This window comes from Nicotiana tabacum, chromosome 14, assembly GCF_000715075.1.
Source record: "Nicotiana tabacum cultivar K326 chromosome 14, ASM71507v2, whole genome shotgun sequence".
Lineage (NCBI taxonomy): Eukaryota > Viridiplantae > Streptophyta > Magnoliopsida > Solanales > Solanaceae > Nicotiana > Nicotiana tabacum.
Window position 1 is genome coordinate 3,672,611 of NC_134093.1, and position 24,812 is coordinate 3,697,422.

The 24,812-nt window shown below is 41.3% G+C and overlaps 1 protein-coding gene across 1 annotated transcript in view; it reads left to right on the forward strand.

The window, feature by feature from the left end:
- LOC107768863 (putative pre-mRNA-splicing factor ATP-dependent RNA helicase DEAH9) overlaps positions 1-24,812 on the forward strand; it is a 206,965-nt gene that overhangs the window by 27,277 nt on the left and 154,876 nt on the right. The gene's annotated exons all lie outside the window — the stretch shown is intronic.

Genomic DNA, 24,812 nt, shown 5'->3' on the forward strand with positions numbered 1-24,812 from the left:
ACTCTCATGATATGAAGTGTTATATGGTGTATTATCTATCAAATAAAAGATCATTGAGTCTAATTTCTAACGCTTCAAACCGTTCATCATTTGGACATTCCTACAAGAATTTATGATCAAATTACCAAAGGCTGGAAAAAAACGATTATGCGACCAACTCTGCGATCGCAGAATAGTTATGCGATCGTGAAACTGCTTCTGTGACCGCAAACTGGTCACAGAATGGACGAGAACAGCCCAGTTCTGGGCATCAAATTTTGCGACCATTTTGCGGCCCGCATACCCATTCCGCAATCCATTATGCGACCGCAAACCTGCTTTCGGAGGGTTGATTTTTCTATTTTCATAACCTGACCCCATTTTAATAAATAGCTTTTGGGGCTTATTTTGGGGTATTTTTTTGAGGGGTTTAGAGAGAGGTAAGAGCATTTTAGAGAGAGAAGGAGGGAATCTAACATTCTAATCATCCAATCTTCAAGAATCAAGGAAGCTAATCACAAGATCTTCATCTAAGAGGTAAGATTCAACCCCTTGTCTTCAAATTTTGAGTTTGGGGTAAAAGATTGGTGATTGGGAGTATGATTCTTGGGTGTAAGAGTATTATGTATATATGCTTGTACCAATAAGGTTTGTGGAAAGATTGTTGATATCAAATAAGTAAAGATTGAGTTGTGAAATGAAGGAAATCTTGTAGAAGAACCTTGTAACCAAATTTGCACACCTAGTATTTGATAAAATGCTCAAATGAGCTGAAACCATGAAAATCTTCCTAATTATGGTTCACTTTTGTTATGTTTCTAAATAGATTGAAGTTGCTAGGATTTTCGGAACCTCATAGTAATGTAAGAAAAGCTCAAGAAAGATTGGAGCCGTCCGGAGGTCAATTCACGTGAGGAAGCTATTTTGGAATATCGACCTAAGTTTAAAAAGGTAAGTATCTTGCCTAACCTTGAGTGGAGGAATTACCCCTTAGGCATCGAGTCTTATGTGCCATTTATGAAATGTGAAAAGCCGTGTATGCGAGGTGACGAGTACGTATTCGGGTTTATATGTGAAAAATTTACTGAGTTAAAGTCTTGGTCATATTGTGTAGTAAATTGAATAATTGTTGGCATTTATTTAATCATCTATTTGCCATACCTCAATTCGCATTTATTGAATTTGTTTTCATATGACGATTTGATGTGAATGTTACTTGTATATTTATGTGAATTCCGTGAGTTTGAAGGTTTGATATTTCTTGGAATTTAATTTCATTATGGATTTTTCCTCTGCAAATAATAAATTAAATGAGCTTAAGAAGAGGTGTTTATATAATTATTGAGAATTTGGATTAATGAAGGCGTTGCCCTATGTTGAGTAATTTCTATCTCCGTTGATTATTTTTGAGGTCTTATACACATTGTGTGGAGCCTTCGACTATTTGTTGTGAAATTAATTATTTTGTTATATCTTTGGAATTGGTTGTGGCCATTGGGCAAATTGTGTTATGAATTAATTTTTGTTTTGTTGCCGTGACAATATTCTGTGTAAATTGTTGAGTTATTATTTTGAGGATATAAGGGTGACATTTCACTGTTGATATCATGTGGGTATAAGGGTGGCATTTCACTGTTGTTATGTGTGTTGGAATATTGTATGGGCAGAGAGATAAGGGTAAAGGAGATATAAGGGTGGCTATAGGAGCGATAAGGGTGGCTATTGATATTGTCAAGGTGGAGGGATAAGGGAGGCTATTAGAGGAGTGATAAGGGTGGCTATAGGAGAGATAAGGGTGGCTATTATAAGGGATGATATATGATGATGTGGAGTGGTTGCATTGGTGATTTTATGTGATGTTGTGATTTTTCTTGTGTTTATTTTTATATCTTGTACAATTTTTTTTGTTGTTGGTAAATTAATAATAGTCTGATTTATGTTGAAATTGGGAGTCTGTGCTATTGGCAGGCGGATTATGAAAAGAAATGTGGGCACGAGGTGCTGTGAGTAAATAATAATGATATTGACACGTGAATTATCCGTGCACTTGAGATATAAAATGTGGCACGAAGTGCCGTGGGAAAATATGATGGTTTTATTATTGGCACGTGAACTGTCCGTACAGATGTGATATGAAAAATGGGCACGGGGTGTCAGAAAAATATGATGATTTAATTATGGGCACGAAGTGCCGTAAAAATATGAAAAGGGTCGAGACCCGTATTTTTATAATTATGAAATGAGGTGTCACATGGTGACTTTTAATTGAAAGAATTATATTCAAAATATTTAATTAGAAGGATTTTTATTCAAAAAGTAGTATTTGAAGGAATTGTATGTGAAAGATATTTATTTGAGGAAATTATATTTGAAAGAGAGTTATTTTGAAGATTATATGTGAAAGATATTTATTTGAAGAACTTGATTTAATTGGGTGTACTTGTATTTATTATTTATTGAGCAATATTAATAGTGTTCTTGTTGCCATACCGGGCATATCACTGGTTGATTTGTGTTGCCCTTATTGTTATTTATTTCCTATTATTTTGTATACTATATTGCACAGGTTATTAGACTAGTGAGTGTCTTGACTGTACCTCGTCTCTACTCCACTGAGGTTAGTCTTGATACTTACTGGGTACCGACTGTGCTATACTCATACTACACTTCTTCACATTTTTGTGCAGAGCCAGGTATTGGAGATATCAGACTTGAACAGAGTTAGAGTGGGATCGCAAGGATTCAAGGTAGAGCTGCCTGGTCGTCGCAGTTCCTTGGAGTCTTTCCATTTTATTGTAATGTTATTTATTATTCAAACAGTATTGAGTATTCGATCCTTGAGATCATTTCATGCATTCAGTTAGAGTTCGTGACTCAGTATTACTAATCTTGGGAGGTTGTTATATTTGTAATTATTTCCGTTGTTGGTAAAAAAAAGGATTGAATTGTTATAAAATCGGCTTATCTAGTCTTAGAGACTAAGTGCCATCATGACGCTTGTGGCGGGATTTTTGGTCGTGACAAGTTGGTATCAGAGCTCTAGGTTCATAGGTTCTATGAGTCACGAACGAGTCTAGTAGAGTCTTGCGGATCGGTACAGAGACGTCTGTACTTATCTTCGAGAGGCTACAGAACTGTTACGAAATTTCCACTTCTTTCATTCCTGTTGTGCGGAATTTGTTAAATTTGGAATTTGAGCCTTTGTATATCTATTATCTTGCATATGGTGAGGACACGTGCTACCGAGTTAGCTGAGCAGGCATCCACACATACTGCTAGGGCTGCAAGAGGCCGTGGCCAAGGTAGAGGCCGAGGTAGAGGTCGAGGAAGGGCACGTGCCTCGACTGGAGAACCTGTCAGAGCAACTGTTGAGGAGCCGCCAGTAGCTCCAGCTGGGGGACAGGTACCCGAAGCACCTGTTGTTATCCCCGGGCTTCAGGATACTTTAGCACAGTTCCTGAGTATGTTTGGTACATTAACTCAGGCGGGATTGATCTCTGTTGCACCAAATATTTCGCAGATTGGGGGAGTAGCTCAAACTCCTACCACAACTCCTGAGCAGCAGTTCACGTTGGTCAGGTTCCAGGTGTAGTACCGGTACAACCTGTTATTTTGCTTCGGCCTGAGGTCAGGCCAGAGGCATCGGAAGAAGAACAAAAGAGACTTGAGAGGTTTAAGAGGTATAGTCCACCTACTTTCAGTGGCACAACTACAGAGGATGCCCAAGAATTTCTAGAAAATTGACACCGTATTCTCCGCACCATGGGTTTTGTGGAAGTGAGCAGAGTTTCCTTTACTACATTTCAATTGTCAGGCGCAGCATATCAGTGGTGGCAAATCTATGAAGAAGGTAGACCAGCCGATGCAACACCACCAAGTTGGGCTCAATTTTCGGAAATGTTCTTGAAAGAGTTTGTTCCCCAGACTCTCCGAGATGCGTGGTGCACATAGTTTGAACGGTTGCGTCAGGTGATCGGGTCCAAACCTACACCACTATTGAGTAGCGAGGATGGTCGATGCAGTTTTACCCAACAAGGTCGGGATCGATTTCCACAGGGAGTTAATTGATTTGGAATTAGGTTTATATCTAAGTCTAGATGCGTTTGTTGTTCCTAATTGCACTTCCAAACATGATGGTGTTGATTCTACTTCTATTTCTATTTCTATTGTATGCTAAGATTAAAGCTAAGTACAATATTTTTGATGTTGGTTTTCAAGTGTTTAAACGGACTAGGGTAGTGACTTTCGCCTAGGTGGACATCTAACGGGTAGTAGGAATCTAGGGCAAGCTTGATTAATTTGGGATCATAATATAGCCATCACACCCAAGTACTCACTCTATATCTCTTGATAGTTTGAGTTATTTTGTCCAATTTGGCTTTCTCAAGTACAACTGGGTATTCATGCAAGTCATGTGATATTAGCTCAAGTCGGGTATTACTATTTCTAGGTTTAACCCTTTAATTGGGGCTATCAATTTCTTGAGTTCATCCCAATTCCTTGTTAGCCTAGTTTTTCCAGACTTAATCTCTCTTTCTCAAGAAGAGACCAAATCATAAAGGTATGAATCAGTGTTTGCAACCACTAATTCTATAATTCTAGCAAGAACTAGGCTAAATATCACTAACCCATAAACATTCAAGCCCTAAAATTCAAGACCCATTAAATGCCCATACTAGGGTTGAGTCACAACCCTAGCTATGAGTCTAGCTACTCATAATAATAGTAGAAATCAAAGATAAGGAGAAGATATAATCCATAATACTAAATTAAAAGATGAAAATCTAATGTTATATAGTAAATCTTGTACAAAATTGCCCAAAAAGGAAAACCTAGCTGTCTCACGTACTCATCAAAAACATAACATAACCTAAAATTGACAAAAAGATCTATTTATACTAAGCTAAAATTTCCGGACAAAATCACCCATGCGGAAGTTTTCACAACCCCGTAATTCTGACCGCGGCCGCATAATTCTGACCGCGGCCACACACTTGCTTTCCCGGCCGCGTAATTCTGATCGTGGTCTGCGTTTCTTCACATCTGGACCTGGGTTGAACCTTGTTTCGCGGACCACGTAATTTCCACCGGATCCGCGTGAGAGACTTCCACGGCCGCATAACTTCGATGCGGACCGCCCCTTTTCATTTTTGCTTGAATTAAGCACTCTCTGAACCTTAGTAACCGCGGTCGGCGGAATTCCCATCGCGGCCGTGCTGGTACTTTCGCGGCCGCATCTTCTTGTCGCGGTCCGTGTTTATGTTTCATCTCTCTGATTCTTCATATCGTGGACCTCAAAATAATGGGTGCGTCCATGTTAATACTTTCGTGGCCGCACTTATTTGTCGCGGTCCGCGTTCCACACCTCTTGGCCTGGTTTTTGTTTTTGTTCAAGCTTTGACTCATTTATGAGTTGATTATGGCTCCTTTGTCTCATTTTGAACAATCCCTGCAAGCAAGCATATTAAGTTAGTTTCTGGGAATACCTTCACGCATTTTTGGCCCAAAACACAAGTAAAAGAGAGCAATTAATAGGCTAAAATCCCTACTTATCAACTCCCCCAAACTTAAACTTTTGCTTGTCCTCAAGCAAATAAGATAATTCCCACCTCCACAAGAAAACGAAAAGGATATTTCAGCTGGCCTAAGGTGACTTCATCAAGCATCAATTGGGACTAACAATTACCCTCAACACAAATGAATTATCAACAACATCATGTTATGACCTTTTGAGTTACATAGTTCTAATGTGACACTAGAGTGTCAAGAGTTGACTCAATTCATCAAGGAATTTTGCTCTCTCACATAGGTCATTGTAGATCCCAAACTCCTCCTCCTCTACTCTCCATGAGCAAATCTCGCTTTTTAAAATGTAACACTCAAAACAAGGATTGTGAAGAAGTGCGCTCATCACTTTCAAAAGAATGCCACAAGTCAGGCTCTAAGTACCATAAGCTTGCCCCTTATGTAAATCACCACTAATGTAATCTCACTCAACTTGAAATCATATAGGGCTTTAGCAGGGATGTAATGAAGGCTTTTGGATCAAGGTAGGACATAACAAACAATGATGGTTTCATCTTTCCTTAAGCACTCCATTTTCTCATTTCGGCTCATACTTTCTTGACTCTTTGAGTCATTTTTCTTCTTCCTTAGGGGAACTAGAGATACAAACCGTCACTCTTTCTTACTCATGACAATCATTTTTTCTCCTTTTCTCATCATTCCTTGCCTTTCATTATTATGTTCTTTGAATCCCTTCAACCATCTCTTTCTTTTTGACGTATTTCTTTTTGGTTTTTCTTCCTTTTATTTGCCTTTCCTTTTCAACAATTCTTTTTCTTCTTTGAACCTTTTATCACTTTCAAATTACTCTTCTCTCCCGCAAACTTATGCTTCTACCAATTGTTCATCATGAATGCCAAGGAAAGATTGAGTGCCAAGAGAGGGTCATTATAGAACGGATAACGGCTTGTAATGTGGCTATTGAATGAAAAAGGCTTAGGCTCAAAGGAGTTGACTAGGGATATCATATTGGTAGGCTACTGAAGCTTTCAAAGTTCAACTTGGACCAAGGAGAGCCTACAATCATTTCTCAAGTCGAGCTACACTTAGAATTTTGCCTAGACAAACATCCACGGCAAGTTCTAGACTTATTGGCACGAGACTTGGACTTGAAATTCAATACCTCACCTCTCAAGCCGCTGGATTGTTAAAGAGAACAGAGTCGAGGGCCCACAACAACCCTAGCTAAGATTGAAAATCACAAATGGCTCAAGGAAACCACTCGATGATTGTTTTAGGCAACGCAAGAGTCTAAAGGTCACAACTAGAGCTAATCTTTGCCAATCAACTTGTATCTAACCATGAGGTCGAAGGTAAATGTGTTAGTACCAAGTGAAGCCTACTTGAGACACTTTTATTCATTGCTACTACTATATACACCAAAACAAAAAGAAAACGGACTCGAACCCTTAAGAAGGTTGTCACGCCATCCATCGTTGGGAAGAGCCACCCGGTTCACACAACATCTACCTTTGGAAAGAACCGTGGCATTAAGAAAACCAAAGGCTTATTGATCATGCAGAATGTAAAAATAAGCTAAAAACTCGCAGAATGTAAAAAGAAGCTAAAAACTCAAAAATAAGCTACTAAAGGAAATAAGAAGCTAAGCTATTAAGGAAAAATACGAAAGAAGTTATGAAGTAAACTACGGAAAGTAAAATGAATATGTACAATAATAGAGTGAAACAGATATATAAAAAATGGAAATGAATATATACATCGAATGGTAAAGTTATATACATACCAAAAGTGAAAAATAACGAAAGTGAAAATAACGATAAATAAAGGTAAAGAAAAATAGTATCATAGTTATTACATACCAATGTCACAAAATCAAAATGGACCACCCCCAAATAAAAGATAACATTATCCTCAATGCTAATATCAAAATAAGATCAGTGAAGGGTTAGAGAGTAAAGAAAACTCCCTATGTGGTCTCTGTCTGCATGGGGTCAGGCACATGAGTAGGGTCCTCGGACTGCATAGGATCATCAGCTCCCTCCGGGTCCTCTAACTGGATCTTCAAATCCTCTGACTGGGGGACCACAAATCCTCTAACTGGAGCTCTGTCTGCCTCATGCTCTGCTACCTGTGTTGTTGGGGCAGTCTCCTCTATAAGCAAGTCAAGTGGGATATCTCCAGCAGAAGTGAACTTCTCTACCTCCTTCTTCAGCTTCTCCACTGACTCTTTTGAGGCCTGAGTCTTTCTCATCTTTTTTACCTGCTTGCCCAAATCCTTGATCACCTTGCCATGAGTATCTAAAGTCTCCAGGATCTTCTTTTGGTTGTCCAGAAGCTTCTTCTGGTTATCCAGAAGCTCCTTCAATGAATCCTCCATTGATGGAGGTACCTGAAGCTGTGCTGGGGCTGACTGTGCTGCTAATGCACTGGATAAAATAGACAACCTTGATGTAGCTGCCTGCATCCAGTTGTTGATGCTGGATAAGGTCTGAGAAACCCGCAGTGCAGTCTGGGGGTAAGTCGAAGATGAGGACACATATAGTGGCACAGTGATGGATGGCCCGAATGAAGGAGGAGGCATGGCAGCTAAAGTTCCCGCTACTGTGGAAGACTCTGACCCGGTGGCCACTACCCTTGGCTCTTCAGATTGGCTAGTGGAGGTAGTGGCTTTACCCTTTGCTTTAGGGTTGTCCGGTGCTTGGAGGCTATACCAGGAGAAAGGTTTCTTCGGCTTCACCTTCGTGTCATAGTGCCTCCCCTCTACCCTTTGGTCCTCGAGATACATAGTGATGAAGTTGGTGTAGGGGTTGGAACTTTCTCCTTTTCCGGTTGCTTTGGAGATGTGGCGGGACATGAGGTTCCTCACATTGATTGGATACCCCTCTATGATGGAAGCTATTAGGATCGCCCGGGAGAGTGGGATGACACTATCATGGTGGCTAGGATCTAGCCGATTGCATACAAATGTGCACCACCCTTTGGCTTTAAAGCTGAGGATGTTTCTGGCGATTGGGACTCCAGCTACGAGCCAAGTCGGTGTTGTTCCTGCGATGGCTATTACTTCCGCTAGCCAAGGCCGGGCTGCTTCATCTAGGGCCATCTTCTCCAAATACTGTACAACTTCCACATCCTCAAAACTGGCATATTTGTTCAAGGTGTCGTCATCAAACCGTATCTTCAAGTTCCGTACCTTTGTCACAGTGGTGCCCTTTTTGATGTGGGCAACATTTGCGTAGAACTCCTTGACAAGGTACATATTGGCATCCGGAACCTTGCTGGTGAAGTACTTCCACCCTTTTCGCTACTCAAACTGTCTCTTGACATTTGGATTGTAAGGAAGGAGATATTTTTCTATAAACTGTCGCTCAAGGGTGAGCGACCTTTGGGGTCACCATTCCCGGAATTTGAGGTATGCTTTCTCGCTCACGAATTTATCCTCCCACACCTCGGGCTTCCTTGATCTAGCAAGACCACCCACATTGGTATTACCCCCTCTCCCATCACGGGACCTCGTCATCCTCATCTACATTGATAGGAGCAGTTGTTGAGGCCGGAGTTGCAGCAGGTGGGGGAGATGGCTCCGATGACTCACTACCTCCCTCTGAGCCATTAGACGACCAATAAGAGGAGGTAGCTTCATCTATTAGGTGAAAGGGTTATGATTGGGCCTCTGGTCGAGGTTGTGTAGATTCCCCCTCAGAAATCTCCCGGGATGGGAGATATTCACTTGTATCTGATGAATCGGCAGGAGGTATAGTGAGGGTTTTCTTTTTGCTTATGATTCTTTGAGCTGCTAAGGGCAAAGCCTGCTTTCCTTTGCCCCAGCCCCGGGAGGATTCTACCCTCCCTTTTGATTTGTCTGCTCCTCTACGAGATCGCACCATTTTCTGCAACACACAATTAGTGAAAGATAATTAGAATTGGGGTTCAATCATGCCTTAAAGCAGTACAGATGAAATGAACAATAGGGCTTCTCAAAACAGGGAATCGTGGACCGCGAAAACATGGACGCGGACCGCGAAAACGTGGACGCGGCCGCAGAATGCCCATTGCAGACCGCTAAAAAGTTAACGCGGCTGCGAAGAGGTCCGGTTCACACTACTGACTCTCTAATCTTGGACACATGCGAACCGCAAAAATTTAAACGCGTCCGCGAAAGCAATTAACAGACTTTTTGAAGTTCACAAGCGCGGACCGCGAAAACTTGAACGCAGCCACGGAGGACCAGTCGCGGACCGCATAAAGGTGACCGCGGCTGCAAACCACGTAAAAGTGACCGCGGCCGCGAACTCTTACAAATCCCTCAGTAACTAAAAGTTGGGGTAGCGCGGACTGCAAAAAAATAAAAGCGGACGCCTACCCTATCGCGGACCGTGTGAAATGGATCGCGGCCGTGAAATTCAAATTGGATCGGCATTAAGAATACTGATAACTAGGGTTTTCACTAAGTGTGCAATAATTAGTTCAATTAACCATGCAAAGTTACTAACCCCAGCCCCCATTAGGCATATAAACACTACCCATATGCATTTAAGTATCAATTAAGAATTAATTTGAGATCATGGCATGCATCTAACCCTAACTAAAAGGAAAAAAAATTAAAACAAAGAGAAAAGAAAAGAAAAAGATAAAATCACATTATGGAATTGAACATACCAGTTGTAAAATTGTAGTAGGAAATGAACTCTTAATGTGTATAAGATGAAAATTGAGAGCAGGATGAGTTGAACAGTGCTTTTTGTGCAGTGAAACGTTAGGGTTCGAAAAGTGTAAAATGTTTAAGAAACCCTTATTTATACTAATCAACTATGGAACCCACCGCCTTACCTGAGCGCGGCCGCGTAATTCTATCATGGTCCGCACTATGTTACCTTATGTAGACGAGCTTCAAGAACATGGGCGCGGTCCGCGGAATATTGGCCGCACACGGGAAATTCAACGCGGTCCGCGAATATTGGAACGCGGCCGCGATCTCTGAAGGATTTTTGACAGTTCAACTTCAGAGAGTTGGCATTTTGCTTTTTTCAAGTATGCGTCCGCGGGCAAAAATGTGCTGCCGTGAAATGCTCACGCATACCGCGAAATTTTGGGCGTGGTCCGCGAACTTCTAACACTTAGCCAAATTTTTCCCTATCAAAATCCCGCACTGCACAACCAGTTCCTACATACACTTTACAACCAGTTAATCCAAAACAATGCCTAATCTAAGAAGAAAATCAAAAGAAAGAAAAACACATGGGTTGCCTCCCAAGAAGTGCCTGATTTAACATCACGGAACGACGCATGTTACCCTCATCATTTGAAATGGATCAATGCCACAATGTGGCTATCATCAATCTTGCCAAGGTAGTGCTTCACTCGGTGCCCATTAACTCTAAATATCTCACCATTCTTGTTTTTCAAATCTAGAGCACCAAACGGAGTTACATGCACCACTTCAAAAGGGTCACTCCACTTTGACTTGAGCTTTCCCGGAAACATCCGTAACCGAGAGTTGAATAGAAGAACCAAGTCACCCTCCTTGAATTCTTTGTTCCGGATATATTTGTCATGGAAGTACTTCATCTTGTCCTTATATAAGGACGAGCTGGAATAAGCATGGAACCGGAACTCATCAAGTTTATTTAGTTGCTCTACCTGGAGATTTGCAGCTACATCCCATTCAAGGTTCAACTTCTTCAGCGCCCACATGGCCTTGTGCTCTAATTCAATTGAAAGATGGCATGCTTTTCCAAATACCAACCGGTACGGTGACATACCAATTAGAGTCTTGGAAGTTGTACGATAGGCCCATAAAGCATCTTCAAGTTTCCTTGACCAATCAGTCCGGTTTGCATTGATAGTCTTGGATATTATGCTCTTGATCTCCCTGTTGGAGACCTCAACTTGTCCACTAGCCTGTGGGTGATAAGGGGTTGACACCTTATGATTGACACCATACTTAGATAGTAATGTGTTTCAGGCTTTGTTGCAAAAATGAGAACCCCCATCACTAATGATAGCCCTTGGGGTGCCGAACCTTGTGAAGATATTTTTCTTTAAGAAAGCCACCACACTCCGTGCCTCATTGTTGGGCACAACTACAGCTTCAACCCATTTGGAAACATAATCAACATCAACCAGAATAGAAGTGTTCCCACATGAGCTCACAAATGGCCCCATAAAGTCGATGCCCCACACGTCAAAAATATCAATCTCAAGGATGGTGGTGAGAGGCATTTTATTCTTCTTGGAAATTCCACCGGCTCTTTGGCATTCATCACAACGCCTAACGAGCTCGCTAGCATCTTTGTACAAGGTAGGCCAGTAGAATCCACATCTTAGGACTTTTGTAGCAGTTCTCGCCCCACCATGGTGACCACCATAGGGCGAGGAATGGCAAGCTTCAAGAATACTCAATTTCTTTTCTTTCGAAACACATCTCCGGATAACACCATCATTGCAAATTTTGAAAAGATATGACTCGTCCCAGTAATAATCCAAGCAGTCCCGTTTGAGCTTCTTCCTTTGGTTTGAAGAGAGCTCATTCGGGACAATGCGGTCACAAGAAAGTTAGCCACATCGGTGAACCAAGGTGTCCCAGTCACAGACACGGAGATGAGTTGTTCATCCGGAAATGAATCATTAATCTCGAGGCCATCATGGGTCCTTTCCTCCTCTTCCAAGCGGGACAAGTGGTCCGCCACTTGATTCTCACTCCCTTTTCGGTCTATTATTTCAAGGTCAAATTCTTGTAGAAGAAGAACACATCTCATCAACCTAGCCTTAGAGTCCTTTTTACTCATCAAATAACGAAGTGCTGCATGATCGGTGCGCATAATCACTTTGGCACCCATGAGGTACGGCCTGAACTTTTCCATGGAGAAGACAATGGCTAATAACTCTTTCTCAGTCACCGTATAGTTTACTTGGGCATCGTTCATTATTTTTCTTGCATAATAAACTGGATGAAATATCTTGTTGATCCTTTGCCCCAAAACCGCTCCTACTGCAACGTCGCTAGCATCGCACACGAGCTCAAATGGTAAGCTCCAATTGGGTGCGGTAATGATAGGAGTGGTAGTCAATCTATACTTGAGAATCTCAAAAGCTTTCATGCAATCATCATTGAACACAAACTTTGCATCTTTTTCCAACAACTTGCACACGGGGTTCACCACTTTTGAGAAATCCTTGATGAATCTTCGGTAAAACCCTGCGTGACCAAGAAAGCTCCTCACTCCCTTGACGGAAGTAGGAGGCGAGAGTTTTGAAATCACTTCAATTTTTGCTTTGTCCACTTCAATACCGTTCTTTGAGATCTTATGGCCGAGGACAATGCCCTCCTCGACCATAAAGTGGCACTTTTCCCAATTAAGCACTAAGTTGGTCTCTTCACATCCGGCCAACACTTTGTCAAGATTATCCAAGCATTCTTCAAATGAATCCCCCACAACACTAAAATCATCCATGAATACTTCGAGGAAGTCCTCCACCATATCCGTAAATATTACCATCATACACCGCTGAAAGGTAGCCAGTGCATTACACAAACCAAACGACATCCGTGAGAATGCAAATGTGCCATACGAATAGGTGAATGTGGTTTTCTCTTGGTCTTCAGGTGCAATGAGAATATGGTTGTATCTGGAGTACCCATCCAAAAAGCAATAATAAGCACGCCCGACAAGTCTATCCAACATTTGGTCAAGAAATGGTAATGGAAAATGGTCTTTGCGGGTCACTTTGTTCAGCTTTATATAATCCATGCATACCCTCTAACCAGTAATAGTTCTAGTGGGGATCAACTCATTTTTCTCATTTGTGATCACAGTCATACACCCCTTTTTTGGGACACATTGTACTGGCGAAGTCCATGAACTATCCGAAATGGGGTACATAACCCCTGCATGTATCCATTTGATTATCTCTTTCTTGACGAGGTCTTGCATGACCTCATTCAACCTCCGTTGATGTTCCACGGATGGTTTGGCATCTTCCTCGAGTATGATTTTGTGCATGCAAAAGGCGGGGCTTATACCCCGAATGTCAGCCAAAGTCCATCCTATTGCCTTCTTCCTTCTTTGAAGCACCGCAATAGTGGAATCTACCTGCACGTTAGTTAAGCACGAAGAAAGAATAACAGGTAATGTGGAACAAGGGCCTAAGAATTCATACCTGAGGTGTGAAGGTAAGGGTTTCAACTCCATTGTTGGTGGCTCCTCGATTGAGGGCTTTGTTGGCGGAGACTTCCGGTTTCCAAGGTCCAAGGAAATTTTACAGGGTCCATATGTGTAGGATCCCATTCCTTGCAAAGCATTTGCACATTCTGTCAAGCCTGCCTTCGCATCATCCTTATGATTCAACAATAAAGCTTCTAGAGGGTCTTCCATATTTATCATAGCACTCGTGTCATCAACAATCACCTCCGTCACAAGATCCACAAAAGAGCATACTTCGTTGCTATTAGGCTGCCTCATTGACTTGCATACGTGGAACACAACTTTTTCATCGTCCACTCGGAAGGTGAGCTCCCCAACTTTCACATCAACCAATGCCTTCCCTGTTTCTAAGAAAGGTCTCCCCAATATGATTGGCACCTCATAGTCAACTTCGCAGTCGAGAATCACAAAATCTGCGGGAAGAATGAACGTGTCGACCCGAACTAGAACATCATCAATAATCCCCAGCGGCTTCTTCATTGTCCGGTCTGCCATTTGCAACCTCATGGAAGTAGGTCTTGGTTTCCCAATACTCAATGTCTTGAACACAGAATATGGCATTAAATTAATACTCGCTCCCAAATCACATAAGGCTTTGGCGAAATCGGCACTACCAATAGTGCATGGAATTGTAAAGGTACCGGGAACTTCTAGCTTTGGAGCCATGGAATGCACAATGGCACTCACTTGATGTGTCATTTTGATCGTCTCACAATTCATTGACCTCTTCTTTGTTACCAAGTCCTTCATGAACTTGGCATATCCCGGCATTTGTTCTAGAGCTTTAACCAAAGGCACATTGATGGACAAACTCTTCATCATATCAATGAATTTCTTGAATTGGTTTTCATTGTTTTTCTTTGCAAGCCTTTGAGGATATGGTGGAGGAGGCCTTGGCAAAGGAGCCTTGGCTTTGGGCACTACCATTTTCGGTATGTCTATCACGTGTTCCCTAGACGGGTTGACATCATTTTGTGTCTCTTCCACATTATCATCAATGTCTATCCTCACTTCATCATTCACATTCTCATCATTGGCTTGGATCTCATCATTTTCTTGCACAACCAAATCATCATTCACAATCTTTCTTGGATTGGAGGTACTTGCATCTCCACCTCTACCGCTTCTTGTGGTCACCGCCATAGCATGGCCTGTATTGTTCCCACCCTTCGGGTTTACTACCGTATCACTTGGCAGTGCCCCCTTAGGGCGAGTATTCAAGGCTTGAGAAATTTGACCCATTTGGACTTCCAAGTTGCCGATAGAAGTGTTGAGGCTATTTGGGCATCAGAGTCGGAGTTTCTTTCCATAATTTGCTTGAACATACTTTCTATCTGTACCATCTCATTGTTGGAATAACTTTTCCCTTGTGACGGATATGGAGGCGGGTTGTTGGGTTGTTGATACATTGGGGTACTTTGAGGGCCCGACCCCGGTTCCCTTGATTACTGTTATTCCAACCCCCTTAGTTTCCATTGCCTCCCCAATTGTTATTATTGTTGCCACTCCAATTACTATTATTGTTTCCTCCCCAATTGCCTTGTTGATTACCCCAATTTTGGTTGTTGTTCCCCCAATTGTTCAGATTGTTGTTGTTGCCACTATTCCAATTCCCTTGGCCTTGGTTGCCCCAATTTTGATTGTTTCCTTGTGATATCCATTGTTGATTTGGAGCATTGCTCTGTTGGCCTTGGTAATTATTGGCATATAAAACTTCCTCACTTTGATCATTATAAGAATAGTCTTGATTGTAGCCACTACCACTCTGCTCAAATTGCTCTTGATTGCTTTGCACTTGTTGACCACGATGTCTTCTCTTGTTGACTATTACATTCACTCCTTCCATGGCATTTACTTGCTTTGGCCCCTGAACCTGCTGAAGCTGAGCCTTTGCTAACTAATTCATAGTAGTTATCAATTCTGTTATGGCTTGTCAGTGATCATGAAGTTCCTTGTGAAGTTGGATGACATTAGGGTTACTCTGAGGAACATTTGCCCGACTTTGCCAAGCTGAGGAGGTGTCTGCCATCTCATCTAGAATTTCACATGCTTCTGAATATGGCATGTTCATGAAGTTACCCCCTGCCAACTGATTCACCACACACTGGTTGGTTGTGTTGATACCCCTATAAAACATTTGCTGGATCATTGCTTCAGTCATATCATTGTTGGGGCATTCTTTTACCATTGTCCGGTACCGCTCCCAGATTTCATGTAAAGGTTCATTTGGCTCTTGTTTAAAGGCTAAGATCTCATCCCTCAATGTTGCCATATGACTCGGAGAGAAATACTTTGCTATGAACTTCAAAACTTTGCTATGAACTTCTCAGCCAACTCATCCCACGTGGTGATGGAATGGTTGGGAAGCCTCTCAAGCCAATCCAAAGCCTTCCCTCTAAGTGAGAAAGGGAAAAACGTCAACCTTAAAGAGTCTTCAGATACATTCGTCTGCTTTCTCCCCCAACATGTGTCTACAAAACCTTTGAGATGCTTATATGCGTTTTGATGTGGAGCTCCGGTGAAGAAACCCCTTTGTTCCAATAGAGTAAGCATGACATTGGTTATTTGAAAATTGCTCGCCCGAATCCGAGGCGGGACAATTGCACTTGTGTAGCCTTCATTGGGCAACACCCGGTGTGCTGCCCTTGGAGGAGGTGGGGGAGGGTTTGGAACATTTTCATGAGGCTGGCGGCCTCTTATTTGTACTTGAGGTTCAAGATAAACCTCATCCACTTCATTTTCATCTACCTCCTCCCCCCTGAGGAATATGTCCGAGGACCTCGTTAAGAGCCATTTGGTACTTAAAAGCAATTGACACACAAAAATTAGAAAAACGGAAGGAAAGAAAAATAAAACACACAAATAGTTAGATATATATAGCTAAGACCGTCTAACTCCCCAGCAACGGCACCAAAAATTGATCGGGTCTAAACCTACACCACTATTGAGTAGCGAGGATGGTCGATGCAGTTTTACCCAACAAGGTTGGGATCGATTTCCACAAGGAGTTAATTGATTTGGAATTAGGTTTATATCTAAGTCTAGATGCGTGTGTTGTTCCTAATTGCACTTCCAAACATGATGGTGTTGATTCCACTTCTGTTTCTATTTCTATTGTATGCTAAGATTAAAGCTAAGTACAATATTTTTGATGTTGGTTTTTAAGTGTTTAAACGGACTAGGGTAGTGACTTTCACCTAGGTGGACATCTAACAGGTAGTAAGAATCTAGGTCAAGCTTGATTAATTTGGGATCGTAATATAGCCATCACACCCAAGTACTCACTCTATATCTCTCGATAGTTTGAGTGATTTTGCCCAATTTGGCTTTCTCAAGTCCAACTAGGTATTCTTGCAAGTCATGTGATATTATCTCAAGTCAGGTATTACTATCTCTAGGTTTAACCTTTTAATTGGGGCTATCAATTTCTTGAGTTCACCCCAATTCCTTATTAGCCTAGTTTTCCCAGACTTAATCCCTCTTTCTCAAGAAGAGACCAAATCATAAAGGCATGAATCAGTGTTTGCAACCACTAATTCTATAATTCTTGCAAGAACTAGGTTAAATATCACTAACCCATAAACATTCAAGCCCTAAAATTCAAGACCCATTAAATACCCACATTAGGGTTAAGTCACAACCCTAGCTATGAGTCTAGATACTCATAATAATAGCAGACATCAAAGATAAGGAGAAGATATAATCCATAATACTAAATTAAAAGATGAAAATCTAATGTTATAAAGTAAATCTTATACAAAATTGCCCAAAAAGGAAAACCTAACCGTCTCACTTACTCAGCAAAAACATAACATAACCTAAAATTGACAAAAAGATCTATTTATACTAAGCTAAAATTTATGGACAAAAATACCCCTGCAGAAGTTTTCGCGGCCGCACACTTCCTTTCGTGGCCGCGTAATTCTGATCGCGGCCCGTATTTCTTCACATCTGGACCTGGGTTGAATCTTGTTTCGCGGACCGTGTAATTTTCACCACATCCATGTGAGAGACTTCCACGGCCGAGTAACTTTGACGCGGACCGTCCCTTTTCATTTTTGCTTGAATTAAGCACTCTCTGAATCTTAGCAACCGCGGTTTGCAGAATTCCCATCGTGGCCGTGCTGGTACTTTCGCGGCCGCATCTTCTTGTCGCGCTCCGCGTTCATGTATCATCTCTCTCATTCTTCATATCGCGGACCTCAAAATAATGGCTGCGTCCGTGTTGATACTTTTGCGGCCGCACTTATTTGTCGCGGTCCGCGTTCCACACCTCTTGGCCCAATTTTTGTTTTTGTTCAAGTTTTGACTCCTTTATGAGTTGATTATGGCTCCTTTGTCTCATTTTGAACAATCCCTGCAAGCAAGCATATTAAGTTAGTTTTCGGGAATACCTTCACGCAGTTTTGTCCCAAAACACAAGTAAAAGAGAGCAATTAATAGGCTAAAATCCCTACTTATTATCAGGGCACTATGACAGTGTCAGAATATGCTATCAGGTTTAGTAAGTTAGCCCGTCATGCACCTATCTTGGTTCCTACAGTCAAAGAGCGGGTCCGCAGATTCATTGAGAGGCTCGATTATGATATTAAAATATGCATGGCTCGAGAGTTGCACACTGATAATCCATTTCAATAAGTAGTGGAGATTGCGAGGAAGATTGAGGGTGTTCTAGGTGAGGAAAGGGAGTCTAAGGAGGCCAAAAGGTCTCGAAGCTCTAGAGCGTTCAATGGATTTTACTCTTCAGCTAGGACCTATTATAGCGGTGGCTCGAGTAGTCGTCCAGCTCAGTCCATACATCAGATTACTCGGAGTGCTGCAATAAGTTTTTACAATGCACCACCGTCACGAGATTCCTATAATGGTTATTCCAGTTATCCGGTACAGACTCAGTATGAGCAACCTCGACCTCAAAGGGGATGTTATGAGTGTGGTGATACTAGGCACATTATTAAAGATTGTCCGAGACTTGGGAGGGGTGGATTTTATCAGAACACTCAGACTATGGGCCCCAGTGCAGCTACTACCCCACGTGCACATCCAGTTAGGGGTGGAGGACAGACGGGTAGAGGGCACCTAAGAGGTGGAGGCCCGACCCGTTGATATAATCGCTATGATTTGGCTGAGGCCGATACACCAGATGGTGTCGTTATAGGTACAATCCCGATTTGTTATAAAAGAATATTTTCCCTTAATTTGATTCGGATTTGAATATTGAGGTGAGTCCTACTATTATGCTCCGCTTATGGGTGAGCTTCGTAATTTTGTGATTCACTTATATGTTTATCCCTGTTGGGAGATCTGAAGATGTGAGCCCGTGTCTGTCATTTCTATTTTTGGGAACCATTGAGGGCTATAAGTCCAAAAGTAATTTTTATTATTCATTACAATGGGTTGATGTGTTTCGGAATAATTGATTCCAATTATGATAATTTAGTGTTTGTAATGCTGAGATTAGTGTTATTGATATATACATTGTGGTGCTTTGTGGGGTTGTGGATGTGTTGTTAGGAGTTGTTTTGGTATTACTCTAGCAAGTGGATGGGCCCAATTACAGGGAAGACTCTACCAAAATTTCTGATAAGTTGATGTGTGCGTAGGCACGAGTTGCTATAGCTAGTTGAGACTAATACTGTGCGTTGATGTGAAAATCGGATTTTTTGAAAATATTTGGAGTGTAAGAAAATTGGTTTTAAAGTTTATAAGTATGGATAAAAGAAATAATCTCAACTGAGATGGTGTTGTCGGACCCATGTTAAATTGCGGAACGTAGAATCACCCACGAGTATGTGTGTAAGAATACACTCAGTAATTTAATGTCTTCAGAAGGATTCTTGGCACGTTCGAGGACGAACGTATGTTTAAGAGGTGGGGAATGTAACGATCCGACTTGTCGTTTTAAGAATTAACAAACCATTCTGTGACCTAAGATCTCGAGCAACTTCGTAATATGTATTATGACCTACGGGTGTGGTCGAGTTTGATTTTCGGAAGATTCAGAAATAAATTGAAAGAACAATTCTTATCTAGAAGCTTAAATAGAAAGAGTTGATCGGAGAGTTGACTTTTGAGCAAATGACCCCGGAATGGAATTTTGATGAAGTCAATAACTTCGTATGGTGATTTCGGACTAAGGAGTATGTCCGAATTTAGATTTAGAAGTCCGTAAGACAATTCGACGCATTTTGGCAAAAGTTGGAAAATAGACGATTTTCGGAAAATTCGATCGAAGGTGAATTTTTGATAACGAGGTCGGAATCTGATTCTGGAAATTGTAATATGTGCGTTATGTCATTTATGACTTGTGTGCAAAATTTGAGGTCAATCGGATATGATTCGATAGGTTTCGGCATCGAATGTAGAAGTTGAAAATTTCATAATAGACTAAAGTTTCAAGTGAGTTCGCACAAGACCTAACTTCAAATGATCATAACTCTCATGATACAAAATGTTATATGGTGTATTACCTATTAAATGCAATATCTTTGAGTCTAGTTTTTAACTCTTTAAACCGTTCATAATTTGGACATTCCTACAAGAAGTTATGACCAAATTACCAAAGGCTGGAAACATGCGATTCTGCGATCGCAGAATCGTTATGCAATTGCGAAACTGCTTCTGCGACCGCAAACTGGTCGCAGAATGGACCAGAACAGCTCAGTTTTGGGCACCAAATTTTGCGACCATTGTGCGGCCCGCATACCCATTCCGCGGTCCATTATGCGACTGCGGACCTGCTTTTGGAGGGTTAATTTTTCTATTTTCATAACCCGACCCCATTTTAATAAATAGCCTTTGAGGCATATTTTTGGGTGTTTTTCTGAGGATTTTTGTAACGACCCAACCGGTCGTTTTGATTTTAGAACCCCATTCCCCTAAATAAAACTTATCGTATGTGCTTTAATGATTTATGACTTACGGGGTTGGTTGGTTCGGGATTTAGAAGTGTTTGGGTTGAAATCGGAACACTTGGTTCCTTAAGTTGGCTTTAAAAGGCCAAGTTTGACTTTGGTCAACATTTTGAACAAACAGACTCGGATCGGTGTTTTGACAGTTTCGGTAGGTCTGTATTGTGATTTGGGACTTGGGCGTATGCCCGGAATCAAATTCCGAGGTCCCTTACCCGAGATATGGAATTTTGATGAAAAATTAAAAATTTAAGTTCAAATAGTGACCGAATGTCGAATTATGTGCAAACGACCCCAGAATAGAATTCTAATGATTCCAACAGCTCCGTATGATAATTTTGGACTTAGGAGCGTGTTCGGAATTTTATTTGGAAGTCCGTAGTTAAATTAGGCTTGAAATGACTAAAAATAAGAATTTAAGTTTGGAAGTTTGATCGGGAGTTGGCTTTTTGATACCGGAGTCGGAATTCAATTCTGAAAATTTTTACAGCTCCGTTATGTCATTTATGATTGTGTGCAAAATTTGAGGTCAATCGGACTTGATTTGATAGGTTTCGACATCGAATGTAGAAGTTGGAAATTCTTGAGTTTCATTAAGCTTGAATTGGGGTGTGATTTGTGATTTTAGTGTTGTTTGACTTGATTTGAGGTTTCAAATAATTTTATATGATATTTTAGGACTTGTTGGTGTATTGGGATGAGGTCTCGAGGGCCTCGGGTGAGTTTCGGATGGTTAACAAATCAAAAGTGGGACTTAGTTGCTGCAATATTTTGCTGGAAATGCTGTCAAAATCGGGCTGCCTTTCAAAATCGGGCTCCCTGTCAAAAATCGGGCTGCCTGTCAAAAATCGGGCTCCCTGACAAATCGAGCTCCCTGACAAATCAGGCTCCCTAACAAATAGAGCTCCCTGACAAATCGGGCTCCCTAACAAATCGAGCTCCCTGAAAAATCGGGCTCCTTGACAATCGAGCTCCGTGACAAATCGGGCTCCCTAGCAAATCGGGTTCCCTAACAGATCTGTAAGTTATAAAAATAGGGCTTCGTCCCATTTGTCATTTTTAACGAATTGGAGCTTGAGGAGAAGCGATTTTGATATATTTTCAAGGAAAAATATTGAGTAAGTGATTCTAACTCGGATTTTGTCAATATCACAAATATATAATTATTTTCACCATTTAATTGGTGTTTTGAGATTTAAATTTAGGAAAATTTTAGAAATCTCATAGAGATGAATTTTTGAGATTTCGGTGTCGATCCGGAGTCGGATTTGAGTGAAACTTGTATGGTTGGACTCGTAATTGAATGAGTTTTCGAATTTTATAACTTTCTTCAAATTCCGAGATGTGGGCCCCACAGACGAAATTTTAATTAATTTCGGGATTTGAATGAAAATGTAGTATTTTCTTAGAGAAGTGATTCCTATAAATTTTAGTGATTGTATCGAATTATTGTTGGTGAGATTCGAGCCAATCAAAGTTGGATAATCGAGGAAAGGGCCTTCTAGTGGATTAAATTGGAGAAAATTGAGGTAAGTCACTTGTGCAATCTTGTGAGGGGGAAATTTACCCCATATGTGATTAAATTAAATAATTATTGCTAATTGCGGGGGTTACGTACGCACGAGGTGACGAGAGTCCGTGCGTAGCTACTGTTAATGCTAAAGTCTGGGTAGTTTAGGACTCAAAGCATGAATTACTTGTGTAAATTGTATTCTTTATTAATTAAAATATTTGATGTATATATTGTGAATTGTTATGAAAGGTAGCAAAAGATGAAATTTTCATATGCTTAATTTTTGTTTAGATTAATTAATTGTTGAAATAAATTGTTATCCTCTCGAATAGATTTTACAATAAATACTCTCATTCCGGAGGTACATAAGAAAATGTCCTCCTTTCTTGTGGAGCACTCCGAATGCCTCGGCAGGATAGTTGCATCTATGGATCGTGCCACACGTCCCTCGGCAGTGTACACGTGTCACGACCCAAAACTAACCCATGTCGTGATGGCGCCTAACGTGGAACTAGGCAAGCTGACTCATTTCCAAAACAAACCGATATTTTCATTTTAAAGATAATTTCAAGGTTATTTAACATAAAACCTCCATTTTAAGAGTTCAAATCAAAGAAAAATAGAAGTGCGGAAAAATAAAGCCCGACATCGGGGTGTCACTAGTCATGAGCATCTGCTACAATCTGTCTAACAATATCAAGGCTAACTCAACCTAAAAAATAGCTAAATACAACTAGAGGAAGATAAGAGGGAGAAGAGCATGGGCTGCGATTGCCAAACAGCTACCTTGCTATCTCCAAGAAAATCTACAACCAGAACACTCAATAACCGCTACCGTATCTAGATACACCTGAATCTGCACACAAGGTGCAAGGAGTAACGTGAGTATGCCAACTCAGTAAGTAACAACAATAAATAAAGACTAAGCAGTAGTAACGAGCAATAAAGCATATAACGATCATATCAGAAAATCTCAGTAAAATACCACATGCTTATAAAAATCAGGATTTGAATCAAATTATCTAGTTTAAACCCAGTTCCAGTAAAAATCATTTAAAGACATTTTTTTTCCAACAGTTTTTCAAACAAAGTCTCAATGTAAAGGTGAGCAAAAATGATGAAATCATAAACAGCCCCTCGGGCAAAACATCACTCATATACAGCCCCTCGGGCAAACCTCACAGTTACTCGTGCCACTCGGGCATACCTCACAATCACTCTTGCCACTCGGGCATACCTCACAATCACTCATGAGTCCTATTCACTCAGCACTTGGCACTCGCACTCAGTAGGTACCTGCGCTCACTAGGGGTGTGTACAGACTCCGGAGGGGCTCCTTCAGCCCAAGTGCTATAATCTGCACGGACAACTCACGTGCCAAAATAATAAAGTATGCTGCAGGCGGGTAGCCTCGATCCACACTCATCCTTACAAATCAGGCCCTCAGCCTGACTCAGTCATAAACCTCTCAAGCCACTCGGGTATTTCAGTAAAACAGGGCATTCGGCCCAAAACATTTATATGCATCAAAATAGAGTCATACAACTGAGTTATGCGGTAAACAAGTATAAACATGACTGAGTATAGATTTTCAATCAAAAACAGTGAGAGGATGGTAAGAAACAGCCCCTAAGGGTCCAAACAACTTTGGCGCAAGGCCCAAACATGGCATTCAACCCAATTTACAGAAATGTTTTCTAAAACATATAACTATCATATGGTTTCAACAAAGTATGCAACTTTACAGTTGCTACGGGGCGGACCAAGTCACAAAACCCCAATAGTGCACGCCCACACGCCCGTCACCTAGCATGTGTGTCACTTTAAAAATAGTAGAATGATACGAAATCTGGGGTTTCATACCCTCAGGACTAGATTTACAATCGTTACTTACCTCAAACCGGTCAAATCTCTATCCTGCAATGATCTTGCTTCTGGACTCGGCCTCCAAATGCTCCGAATCTATTCACAATCAGTACAATACCATCAATACGCGCTAATGGAATGAATTCCACAAGAAAAAAAAATACAAAATTAGACCAAAACCCGAAATTGGCTCAAAAATCTCCTGTGGGGCCCACTTCTCGGAACTCGACAAAAGTTACAAAATTTAAAATCCCATTCAACCACGAGTCTACACATACCAATTTTACCAAAATCCGACCTCAACTCCACTCTCAAATCTACAAATCTTATTTCCAAATTTCTAAGTTCCAATCTCCGATTTACACCTCAAAATCATGTAATCTAGTTGGATTATTCGATGATAATTCAATATTATGGAGTAGAAATGATCACAAGGGACTTACCTCAAGTTTTCCTTGAAAATATATCAAAAATCGCCTCTCCTCAAGCTCCAATTTGTCAAAAATGGCAAATGGGACGAAGTCCCTGTTTTTATAATTCTGCCCAGACAACCTTGGTTCTGCCTCGATCTTGGCCTTCGATCGAGGTCCTCGATCCTGGGCCTTCGATCATGGTTCTCCATCCTAGGCCTTCGATCATGACCCTCTACCCTGGGCTCGATCATGGCTTCGATCGTGGCCCTGGACTCTGGGCTCGATCATGGCCCTCGACCCTGGGCTTGATCATGGCTTTGATCGTGGCCCTCGACCCTGGGCTCGATCATGGCTTTGATCGTGGCCCTCGACCCTGGGCTCGATCTGGGCTCAATTCTGAGAGATT